Below are 12,560 nucleotides of genomic sequence, written 5' to 3' on the forward strand. Positions count from 1 at the left end.
TATATTTGAAAGCTGTGCTTTGTTTGTTTTCGATTTTCTTCTTTTAATGCATTAATGGAATAATTAAGTGTAAGAATCCCTCTTTTTCCCATGGCTTTTACAGGTGGAGGGGGGGGCTGAACAAAGGAGAAAAATGTGATTGCAGCACTACACATATAGGTCTTATAGTCTTTGTTCTAGCTATGGAAAAGCAACTTGAATAGAAATTTTCTTGGCTTATTGGTATGACATCACTAATACTTGAAAATTGAATGCCTTTTATTTTATTTTTTTAATGGACATGAAAAAGCATTGTACAAAAGAGTACAGCACTGATCTAGTAAGACCTACGTGTGCGAGTAGGTCTCACTGAATAGAGCTTCTCCTGCATGGAGGAGAAAAAGAGAAACGATATCTTCATAAAGAATTGGAAGGGGATTGATGTTGTGAAATTGTCCATAATTTTTATGGATAATAAGATCTATTCTTACCACTCCCGTCTGTGATGCTGTTTGCATAATGATATGGCTACAACTGTGCAGGTCTTAGGCAATATATTTTGAATATGTCAAAAATAGCTGGAAACAGTGAAATTTGCACGAGTCTTGTTTTAATTAAATTATATGGAATCTGTACTCACATTTTTCATAATGTTGAAAATGTTAGTTACAGGATATTCTTATGGAATTCTTTGTGATTGTTGCACATGTGCAAGAGGGAGGTATAAAGCCCCACAGACACTCTGATTTCTTCTTCCTTATGACATTTCTTTAAAAAATATATTTCAGTCACATGCAATTATGAAACTACTTCATGTTTGACGCAGTTGAATATGTTTTCAGGCCACAAAAATGTAACTTTCTATGTCTAATTTGAATTAAAAACCCACTTCAGCAGAAAATGTCCTCAGTCTTTGAAGTCACATGGTTCTTGGAAAACTCTTCCTTGGCTATGCAGAAAGTCAGCCTTGTAAAAGGAGAGTGTGTGCACAAATGCGCAGTGCTGCTAACAAGAGGAATTTCATACTTCTCACTCAGCCATAAGCTCTATGTTCATCCTGCTGACTGCTGCCTCTAAAGTGTCTTGGCATTGGGCATCACAATGGATGCTGGACCATTACTGAGCCACCATAGGAACACAAGATATCTCACTAAAGAGCTGGCTTCTGGAATCTAGATTTTCCAGGGTCACCCACTCTGCAGAAATAAAAATGCAATTAAAAGTGGAGCCCCCCTCTGTCAACAAGTGTGTATCTGTTATGTGGCTGCACTTCTTTCTCCAGTTGTGATTTTTCAAGTCAGAAGTCCCTTTTGCCATCTCTGTGGCTTTGCAGTGAAGTTATCTGTCACTAATAGCAGACTTCACTTCTTCCCCAGCTGACTGGTAGTCAAACAGGCGAAGAAGGTCTGTTCAGAATGAGGATATGCTTAATTCACCATCCACTGGTGTCATTCCCATAAGCCTAATTGTATGACTTTTGGGTCAGACAATGTCTTATTGTGTGGCCCTTGGCAGCTATGGGATGCCTAATGCTGCATGAATGTCTAATGTGGAGTTGGAAGGCAATGATCGAGGCTGCAGTTCCATGGTGGAATTGAAAACATCCATGTAGTTCCCATAGAAAACCAGGTCAGTGTTCTTTCGTAAAGTGCTAGCTCCAGGGAAAGCCATTGGCTGCACTGGCCTGTACAAATCTGTCTGTGGTGAGCGCTGATGGTTAGTTTCTCTTTCAAGTAAATGACATGTGAGAAGTCAGATTGATTTAGTTTTTAGTGACCCATTACAGAATCCTTCTCCAGACATTAAAGTGCTAATTTATGGAGAGCACCATTGCCCATACATTTGTCTTTATCTTCTATTTTGCGCATTTAGGAACACTTATGAAGTATCTCACGGTTGCTGCATGCACAATGAGTATGGTTTTGTATCAGTATGTAAAAAAAATCATTTTATGTTTTCTTTGATTGTAAAATTTTAGGTAGAACTATCCTATCTTTATAGCACTTCCTGTAAAACCTTGCCTTTTTTACAGGCAAAAGAAAGGTATGAATGTAAAAGAGAATTCATTGTAGATGAAAGCTGTAATATGCTTGTTCATTTCAATGGAGAATGTATAACTAATTACATTTTAATTAAATCTCTAACGTCAACAGCTGTTTTTAAGGGATCTTTTTAAGCTACATTTATTTTTAGTATTGTTTAAGATCCTCTTTCTTTGTATGCATTTCTCTTTATGCATTATTGCCTTTTTAAAAGTTTTCCTTCTTTCAAAGTATCATCTACCACTGGCATATATTCAAGGCTAAGTGCTGGCAAAATTAGTTTTTTTTAAGATGCTGGCTCTTACTTTTCTAAGTAGAGAGCAAAGAAAGATGTGAAAATACCAAAATGCCATTTATTATCTTCTCTTTCCAGAAGTAAAATGTCTCGATTCCAAACCTCAAATTGCAGAGGTCAGTTTGCAGCTGACAGAGGTTTATGCTGAGTGTCTGTTATCACTGCCTCTATGGTACAGCTCTTAATTATATTGATAACACAGGTATCTCTTTATCCTGCGATCCATACTGATTTAGTCATGCTCCCCCCCCGCCCCCCCCAGTCAACAGCAGCATCAGTGAATATCTTTTACAACTTAAAAAGGGGAAAAAAAAATCTAATATTCTTCTGCATGAAAAAATTGTAACTTAATTTAAGGTTTCTATGTATCTGTTGTGTTGACTCGCCTGGAACTTTTGTCAGTCCATAATTCATCAGGTTACACTGCAGCTTCCTAGTGTTTGCTATTCATTTCTAGCTTGCACCATCCAGAAACTGAGAGTGAGGAAAACCAAGTCTTTGCTCAGCTTGTAAAAGAGTGAAGTTGCTTTGTGGGAATTACTAGAGCCTGCCCTCTCCCAGCCACTGCTTGACTTTGAGGTGAGCTCTGCGTCAGATATCAAGGTCAAAACCACACCACCGATCTCCATTCCTGGTCCATTGAGACCCAGATCCATTGCTCGCAGTCTGCCACGAGGGGACACAGCTTTCCCCTGAACCTCTTCACTGCAACCTGAACACATTTCGCAGCCACTATCTTGATTCTGCAGAGAGGGATTAACTGAAGTGCAGCGCTCTGCAGTTGGTCTACATCTCCAGGACCCTGCAGGGTATGGCTCTAGTATTGCTGTCTCAGTCCTGGTAAAATCATTTGGAGGAATATTCCAGATCTGTGAAGAAGTACACAGACTTTCTGCTGTGGTCAGAGAGGTAGTGTTCTTGCAGCAGTAGAATTGCAGATACCCTATGTCTTGCCAATCGTTAACAGCTATTTCCCTGTAATTACTGCACTTCCTGTAGCTTTGGGATCAACTCACACTAAAGATACCCTCTGTAATCTCCTCTGCTCCCAATATCACCTCTCCTCTTGCTGAGCCATGTGTTTTTACATGATTCCGAGTCTAGAAACTGAGAGAATTTGAGGGATGATTATTGAATTGCTATGCAGAAATATGCAGCTAGTATCAATTTACTATCTATGGTGTAATTTCCTGTAAACATCAAAACTCAGTAAACGAGAGATCCCTGTGTCAGTTTTGGAAGGTAACTACATCATAGATAGGAATGTCAATGTGTTTGCAAAAATTGCACAGAAAATAAGTAAGAATTCATTATCTTCAGGAAACTAGCCAAGAAGCTCAGAAAGGCTTGACATCTGAGGCTAAGATAACAATTGATACAGAGGCAGTAAAATGACAGCAAACCAGAAAAACTGGTGAATCTTCCACTTAGCACCCCAAATGCACAGCACTTATGCCTTTCACTGATAAACAGAGATTTGTGAGACCTACATTTTGTGAGAGTGGAGCTGGCCACTTGTGTTTTACTGTTAAATTTCTTTTTTCTCCTTAGAAGTGGACTAATTTTGATCTCTAGCAAGCATAAATCACAGTTCATGCTGCTGACATGACTGTAATTGCACAAATCTAAAGTCTGTATTTGAGAGAAAATCAGACCTGTTTAGTCAGCATCCTCAGAGGGGGAATCTTGGAAAGCAGATCAAATTCTCACCGGTGAGAATTCTCACTAGTTATTTCTAGTTCCACACTGTTGTAAATGACAGTTGAATCTGCCCACTTTAGCTCCATGGCTTGAATAGCATCTTTGACGAGGGATGCCACAGTGCTTGCTACAGCGAAAATGTCTTACTTCAGTAGTGTCAGGCACTCAGAAATACTGAGATGTGTGGCATTTCTTCAGGGTGGTGAAGGGCACCATTTTGTCCACTTCCAACAGATGGGTCAGCCGTTCTTGGAGAAGCAGGCAGCTCAAAGTGTTTGAATGAATTGATGGAGTAACTGAGCCAAAAAATTACCCTTCAGGCATTTCCAACATTTCTAAGAACACCACACTGAGAAAAAACATTTGTTATGGTCTTGTGGGGTACACAGGGGACAGAGTTAGAGCTGGGTTTGCAGCTGTGCCACGTGATATGAGTAAATCACTGTATGTCACTGACTGAACTGGGAAATAACTTGGCATGCTGTATTAGGGTGCTGCAAAGATAAGTTAACTTCAGCTAAAAAATATGCTTATAATTCTGCATTGGAGAGCATAATAAAAGTGTGAAGATGTTGTGGAATTAGCAAGCATGGCTAATCCCTGGCAGTCAACAATAATTTCTCTGTACAAGGGCATAAATACAGTGACAATAAGAGTACAGTGGCTAGACTGATGGCAGCTAGACCGATGCAGTGAAACAGCATTTTGATTTGTTAGTCTATCAGAACTTTGCATAATGTGTTACTATTTCTTCTTGTTAGAGCTGATTGAATTGCATAAAACTGAATTCCTGTAGCTGAATAGCTACATGGCGTTGTAGGAGAAGATATACCAGCCACTCTAAGATTGCTTTTCTGATATCAGCAACAGCTACAGCATACTAACATCAGCAGTGTTACAAGGAGGTTTTTCTGTGTCGTAAAAACTGAATAGCAGTTTGTGCAAAATGAACATACCTTGCATGCTGGGTTATCAAAAAGTTGAGTAACTTGACTTGTGTTATTTTTAATAATATTTACTATCAGACTCTATTTATTGACTTTTAGTTATACTATCATGATGGATTGCTATTCCTGTGATGTAGCTATTGCTAAGTTCTTTTTTTAGTTTTAACACTTATATTTAGCAGACAGTCATGTAGAAAGCTCCTGTACTTTCTAATCCCAGCTCTCTCTTACCTTTCACCTCTTAGGTCATGGTAGTTTACAGACAAGCTGCATCAGAGGAAATGTGAAGAAACGGTAAGGATTTGACCTGATGCACAGAAGCGTTTTTAAAGTCCTGGTGAATCCTCAGCTGCCTGAGTCAACGTGAGCTTTGTTACTGACCTCAGTGAACTCAGGACTTCACTCTCGTGTATGTTTGCTGCCTACCAGGCAAGTAAATGCTTCTTTACCTCTGTGATCTCATACATAAGTCTTCACAGAGCAGATACGTTCTCTGTAGCTGATAACTTGGGGAATGTCTGTTGTCACCAGTCAGAAACATGCTTTTCCTTTTGCAGAGGTTTTGTATGCAATATCCAGAGCTGGAAGAGAGTGCATTTGTGCCCTTTGGAAAAGCTCCTCCATATTCTTTTTGTCACTCTTCAGTGTGATACACCACTATTTACATTATTTTTTTATCATTTTCCCCCTGCTGGCTCTGAACCTCACTTTGGTCTTGCTGGTGGATGTAAGATTTTGTTACAACATGTAATTGGACATTTTGGTTCTTTTGCAGAAACCAAGCTGTCTCCCAGAATCTCTTACTTTTGGCCCTGCCAGGTCATCCTTACATTGATAAAAACTTAATTATTTATTCACTTCCTCTTCACTAGCTTTAGGTATATTCTTGGACTTCGAAAAGATCAGTAATTATTTTTTTGTTGCCTTGCTTTCTTTGTTCTTTGTATGGAAAGCCCTGGTAATGGTACAGGAGTCACCTCTGAAAACCAGTTTTCTCCACCCATTAATATGAATTTTTATTTATTTATTTTATGAATGATATTTTCTGCATTTCTAAATTAAGCTTCCAAAGCTGAAGACTCCAGGCCCTGTTTTCACCTGATAGACTTGCTGAAATATAGCAAAACTTTTTCATTTGCAGAGCTGACTCAATAACCTTATTTTTCTCATTGCTGTGGGAATGTTTGCAAAAACTAGTATATTCTCAACTGTTGCATTTATACATCTGTCTCATTTTTTTTCTTTCACTACTTATGACCCTCTTAAATACAATCATTTTTGAAAAAAATAAAAATAACATTATGATAGAGCCTTAGGGAGGGCTGGAGGGGTCTGGCTGCTGTAGCTGAAAGACCTGGAAAATGGGAGAAGCAAAGTCAAAAGAGAGGAGGTTGCTCTGGGGTCTGGAAATGACCATGTCCAGTGCTCTCCTAAAGCCCAGCTCAAGCTACATTCTGTGCAAAGACCTGCATTTCACACAGCCACTCCATCTGTGTTCTGGCAGGTGGGTGATACGTGGGCTGTCTCTACCCTTGGTCCAGGAGAGACTCTAGCAGGAAGGAATTATGTGCCTGCAGACATCTTCTAAAGAAGGAAGAATAAGCTTGGATTGTTTTGCACATTGAGAGGAATTTTGGAAACAGCTGTTTCCCAGTGGGGATCCCCAAGGGTGAAAGGGTGGTTGGATGTGACAGTTTTGCTTTGGGTTGTGTTACACTGCAAGGCATTGGTGCTAATCTTGACTGAGCAAAATGGAGAAGATGTAAAGAGCCTGCTCAGAGAAACTTGTTCTGAGCTGCAGCCCACTATACAGCCTTCTAAAATGTTCTTCAGGACTGGAGATGTAAACCTACTGCTACAGCTCTCAGAGACCAGAGTGTGTGTACAGGACAAAAGGTGTTAGAGAGATTTTGCCACCTTTGCTATGTTACTTAAACAACAGAAATTAGAGAGTTCAATGGGAAACAGCGGGTAACACCAGAGAGAGACAGCCAAGACACAAATAACCATGGACTATGGAGCTTCCTTAAGGCAAGCAGTTACCTGAGCATGTTGAGCAGTTGCACACATAAAGTGAGAAGTGAAAGAAAGGGAAGGCAGCTAGGTGGAACAAGGGTTGTGAATCAAGAAGTTCTAGTAACACCGTGCGATGTGTGTGCCAAGAAAATGAGCATTTGCAATCTCCCAGATTATCTGCTAGTCCTTATGTATAAACGCTGCTAAACCTTCTACATTCAAATAGTTTAATTTTGAGGAAAAAACCTACTAATAGAAACCAGTCTGGAAAGACTCTTCTTCATGCAAATGGGAAATGGGGAGGCTTCCTTTAGAAGCACAAATGTAACAGACAGCAAAACAGGTGAAAATGTAGGTATGCTGAGGAGGCAGTACAGAGGGAAAACCAAGTGTCTGGTAGTGATAGGGAAAAGACCTTTTATGGAGAAGTCTCTGCAATCTAGTGGCTGCATGAGAGTCACTGGCACTGCCCTCAGAGAACTGCTTGTTATTGGAAGTTAAGGAGAAATTTCCTGTCAGATTTGTCAGTGCTCTAGATGGCACAAAAATTAGGAAATTTTCATGCTTTAAGTTTAATTTGGTTTTGTTTTTCTCTTTTTCTCTCTTTCTTTTCAGCAGAAAGTTTCCTTTTGGTTTTGAGGGAATGGATGTGAGCCAACACTGGGGCATGGCAATGGTGCATTTTCACAAATGCTATGATCATTAATAAGGGGCTGTTCACAGTGCAGGTTTTCAGCTGGTAATATAAATTTGATCTGAATCAAGAGACACCGCACAATCACACTTCTGTCAAATTAGCTAGGATGAATGATGCAAAGTTTATGCAGCTTTATGTTTTCAGATTAGCTTTATTCTTGCAGTGGGAGGATGCTGACAGTGAGCCAGACAAGGTTAGGAGCTGATCTCGCATAAAGTCTTCCATCACAGAGTTACCCCATTAGATACTTTTAAACAAATTTAAAAAAGTCAAAGTGAATTTGCATCAGTTCAGTGTTTTCCATCCAGTGGTCACAACATTGTGTAATACTATAAAAATCATCATGGCTCCCTGAGATTCTGTTTTCCAATGTGTATGGGAGCCCCAGACTGAGCAGAGCAGGAATTCAGCATGCAGAGTGGCAGCCTGGCAGGTGCCATGAATGTATGTGAGAGGTGTGGACTGATTGTGGCTACATGTGGAGAGCCTCAAATTGCACTTACAACCTAGTTGTGGGCAAGAGATTGGTTTGGGGTTCTTTTTCTTACATAACAGTATGCAAGTTAATTTTGAAAGGAAAACTGCAGATGTTTTCAGCAAAACAAACAAGCGAAGAATGAGCTGGTATGAAATAGTAAGTTAATATCTGAGTTTGTGTTAAAGATGGTTGCATTCCCTGGAGGCAACTGTTAAAATTGCTGCCGATTTCCCCATTGGCATTAAAGACTTTCCCTAGCCATCTCTGTCTCTACTCTGTGCCAGAAACCAATGGATCTGAAGTGAGGCTGAAAGGGGTTCCTCCTCCTCAAAATGCACATGATAACAAGATAACCAAATGACTGGAGAGGGGGCTCCATGCATACTCAGTATAGACTACCTCAAAAGGGGATATTTTAAGGATCCCAAAGGGTACCAATGGGCTTTTGGAATAGCTGCTGTGGACACAGACAACATTCTTTAACTCCCAATACACCACATGATGTTATGATGTGGAATATCAATAATACAACAAAAATCAGAAAACCATAACATCCATGTAAATCAAATACAAGTGGGAAAGTGATGGCCACAAAAATATATGTGGACAGGGGCAAGGTAGAAAGAGGTTGGCATGCTTCTTACAGGGCCAAGAGTGACTCCTCATTGATTTAATTAATATCATTTGCTTTCATTTGAGTGATGCCTCTCTAGGATCTGATCCACTGACCAGAAGACCTTGTTTGACTGCTGTTTGTCATTCACTTCAAACCTGGAACCCACATCAGACATACTTAGAGGCAATGCAGAACAAATAGAGAACCTAGAAATACTGGGGCAAGACTGTAAAACCTCCCAGGAGTGTCAAAGGTGTCAAGTTTCTCTGTGCTTCAGTGCTCTGTCTGTCAGGGTTGGAAGGAGAGTCTGAGCCACTGTGGTCACCTAGTGTTGTAGCACAATCTGGTGAAGATCATGTGGAAAACTTATTCTGGAATTGTTTCTAACATGCTTTCCATGTTGATCGATTCATTACAGATAAGAATAACTATGAACAGCTGGCATCATGGTCTGTTACTGCAGATTTGATCAAACTATTCAATTTGTAGGTTTGTTAAAAAGACATTTGACACAAAGTTTGTTTGCTCCTTCTCTCCTTCCCTCCTTGCTGTCTTCTTTTTAAAGCAGTAACTGCAAGAGAAATTTCTCATTATGGTTCCTCATTGGAAGGATTACCCATCTTTCTGTTTTTCACATGGCTACTCTCACTCAAAGCTATAAAGGAAAAGGGGAAATAATTGAAAAGAAGGCAGCTCTTTAGAGATATCAGTCTTTTTCCTGTTTAGCTGAATCCTGGGAAGCCTTTCCTGCTTTCTTATATGTTCATCATCTTCACGCCACAAGGAGAAAGCTGCAGTGCAAGGAATTGCAAGAGTGGGACTAGGCCATGTGTTTTCATAATACAGGGTGGTATTGGCTTGCAAATTGTCTTTTTCTCTTGGAAAAACCTAGTAATCTTTGATGATAATAGCTGAGTCATAGAGAAGACAGCTTCTTCCACCCATATCTGAGTAGTACTCAGCTCCAGTGGAGCTCTTCTGCCTATTTGTGGGTGTCAAATTGGCATAGTAGATCTTGCAGAGTTTGTCTCTGAAAGACAGCTTGCTGATCTGAACTGATCACAGGAAACAGCAGTCTGTCCTCTGTGAAAAAGGATTCATCAGCTGTACTGAATAAAGATGAATTCTGCAAGAATAATATATATCTGGCTATTAATGTACAAATGATTTTTTAAACTGATGTTTAAACTTCATTATTTACACTATCTGAAGAGAAAGGAACTCACCTAAATAAGAAATCTGTATCAGCTCTGTTGTGTTTTCAGTTTCTCTGTGAGAAATGTCACTTTTTCTTTGCTTCTCCTGAGAGTTCATGTCCCTTCTCCTGTCAGAGTGAGTCAGCACTGGCATTTGCTCATAAGTTCTTTCTCTGGTTTCCCCATGGAGAGCTTTCTGACCCTGCTGCCCACAGTTACTCTCTGGAAAGCACCTTTCCTTCAGTTCTGTCAATTATCTAGGAATGGTGCCAAGAAAGCACCTGACCCTGTTCTATCTTCGTTGAGCCAAACCTGGTTATTGGCTGAGGGTCTCTCCACATGGTTTAACTGCTGCCATTTCTGTTCTCCCCAGATAAGCTGTCTGACCTGGGGGTCCACTTGGCTGTAGCTGAATCTAAACTGTGCATAATCACTTGAGAAAAACAAAAGTGAAAAGCCAGTAAAAGTGTGGTTTCTGGACAAGGCACGTTAACTAAGGCAGATCTGCTTCCATGTCTCAGGTCTGCTACAGACATCAGCTGTGATTTATTGCGGGTCACCTCTCCCCTCGAAATCTCCCTTTCTTATTGAGCAAATGGAAGTAGCAGTGCTTATGCTTCATCTGGCAACTGTTTCTTCCTATGTCAATCCATTGAGAACGGCTACTCTTTGTTTAGGAGCTACCCAGCGTGAGAGTGATACAGTCTTGCTTGAGGTCTATGTTGCTTTTAGCAATAGTAAGGCAGACAACCAGTAAACTAAAGCAGAAACAAGTATTCAAACAGTATGCCTTTGAGGTTTTTCTCTCCATTGGATTTTATTATTATGTATTTTTTCTTTGGTTTACTTCATACCTCTAGGAATATTTGTTTAGCTTTTACGTGACATTACAGCTTTCCTAGAAAATCAGAACATGGCTCTAAGTGATCAGATGGCTAATGCCTTTATTATTGCTTCTTCTCATGTACTAATCTGTAGCCTTCACAAATACCTACTTCAGGCATTAAATGTATTTTAATTCTTGCATAGTTTTCCCTCTCTTAGATGTCATGAAACACTGGCTAGATTCAACCTTCTCTTTGGGCTGTAACAACCATGTTAGTCCACGCTCAATTCCATTGCAATTGCCAGACTTCTCAGCACGAGTAAGAGAATCTAGTTAACAGCAATAGTACACGCTTTATTTTTCCCTTTCAAAGGTTATATCTGGTGACTGTGTGACTGGAACAATGAGGCTAACCTTGGTTTTACAGTAACAAAGCAGCTATGAGCTTTCTGGGTAAAGTATATTTTGACTGACATACAAGTAGCTGTAGCTTTGCTCCACAATGGAGAAAATGACTTCATTTAACAGCTTTCTGTGCCAAGAAAGAAATAAAAGAGTTCTGAGAATGTGGAAGATTTTTTTCCTGTTTTAATTTTAAACCTAAAAGAAAAAGTAGTTGCCATATAAGTCCAAGTCAGTGGAATATATAAATCTTTAAAAAGGTTTCATAAAGTAATGATGACTTTAGTATATGTACCAAATGAGATTAAAAAGCTACATTTGGTTCTAATACAGAGTTTCACATTCAAAAGGACCATCAGTTTCCTGTTTAAAATTTGCTTATATTGAACTGAACGGAGTTCAAACATAATGCCATTGTATTTCAGACATTTATCTTGATTTAAAACAACTGAAAAACATTAATAGAAGAGCACTTTTAAAGTAATAAGCTCAGATATAACATACTCATGATCACATGGTTCTGCTGGTCTTGTAAGAGACAAGGTGTAAAATGTTGAAACCATGAGAAAATTGGTCTTTTTGAAGGGGCAAAGGATATGACTGAAACTAGCCTCATAGAGTGTCTGTTTCTGAAAAGGCAGATTAATGAAAAAGATTTACTAGGGCAGTTTTTACCTAGATAATCTTCATAAAGCATTTACAATACAGGCACACTGAGCTGAAACATACTGGCATGAATACTTCAGCTGTGATTCAAGTCTATTCTTTCTTTCCAAAGCAAATTCTCCCTCTGCCATGCCTGTTTTTAAGCCTATAATGTTACAAATCGTACCTTTCTTCATTACACATACTTCATATGATTTTAACCTTCTATCTTTTAACTCCACAGAAAGATTTTAAATTATGTGACAGTCAAGAGCTTTTCAGAATTGTTCAGTTTCTTCAAGCTCTGGGTTATTTTCAATAAAAATGAAAATTGATTGCTATATTCCTACTAGAACGTTGTCTCTCAGGAGGACTGGCTGAACTTAAGAAGCCAGCGAGAGAATAAAATAATGATAAGAGCATCAGAGGTCAGTTTTAGTGTAAAATCTTGAGATATGCTAATTGAGCCTGACCATTTTGGTGCTAGGCTCTGTACAAACACAGAGAACAGATAAATCCTAAAAATCCACAAAATCTGAACGTTTATAACATAAGTAAGCTTTACAACAATTTCCCAGTGAGTTTTCATACTAGAATAAATTACCCCAAGCCCCCTTCAGAACAATGAAGGAACATTCTAGTTTGATGTTCCGCTTATGTGGAAACACCTTTTCCCCAGTGACACCAGCTATCCCACTGATCAACCTATCTGTCTGGTGG

This window comes from Cyrtonyx montezumae, unplaced genomic scaffold (assembly GCF_038088225.1).
Source record: "Cyrtonyx montezumae isolate F1298 unplaced genomic scaffold, pur_monq_1.0 scaffold_17, whole genome shotgun sequence".
NCBI lineage: Eukaryota > Metazoa > Chordata > Aves > Galliformes > Odontophoridae > Cyrtonyx > Cyrtonyx montezumae.